The sequence below is a fragment of the Plasmopara halstedii genome (genome assembly GCF_900000015.1).
Source record: "Plasmopara halstedii genome assembly, contig: Scaffold_816, whole genome shotgun sequence".
Lineage (NCBI taxonomy): Eukaryota > Oomycota > Peronosporomycetes > Peronosporales > Peronosporaceae > Plasmopara > Plasmopara halstedii.
The window spans coordinates 1,111,745-1,112,496 of NW_020187732.1; positions in this window are offsets into that span (position 1 = coordinate 1,111,745).

Here is a 752-nt window from a genome sequence, read left to right on the forward strand (position 1 = left end):
TACCGCTGTTAAAGCGAAGGACGCGGTAACTCGAATGTTACGCGTCCACATCATCGGGCCCCCGGCCATTACGGAAGTTGGGCTTGCCGGACGGAAAGCTCTTCGAGCTCGTTTCTTGGTCCCACAAGAACTTCCATTGGAAGCTCATCGCACTCGTCTGTGTGCTCAACGAGGTGGCTTGAGTACCCGCAATGCGGACGATACCTGTAGCGCTAGCCCCTGGTAAAAGCGCTACAGATGAAGAAGTGCTCTTTAAGCGATGAATGCAACGGCAGCGAGAACTTTCCTCACTGTATGCCTTACGGTTGAGCCACAAGGAAGTGGACGTGCGTGTGGAGCAACACCTCCAATTTGAGTTTGCCAAACTCAAAACACACCGTCGACTCCCTTCAGATTGTCGCCCTGCGACGTATGGGCCAACCCCTAACGCTCCCGCGAGCTCTGTGTCTGCGACCGCAACAGCTCATGGCCCTTCTACTTCCCTAGCTATTGCCGGGATACGCGGGGCGTCCTGATCTTTCTGATCAAAAGCGTCCACGGCGTCTGGGCAATCTTGCCGAAGTGACGCCTCAAATCCTCACGAGTTATCAGAGTCGGATATCCCCGCCACTTCACAAAATATTGGGTCTGACCCTGGTGTCGACGTCGTCGTACTAGACGTTCCACGTGATAGTGGACGTCACCGTTCTCATCAAAAAGAGTCGGTGGCGGGCGGTGACGACCGGGTCGACCGCCGTCCGGTGACTCGTGAT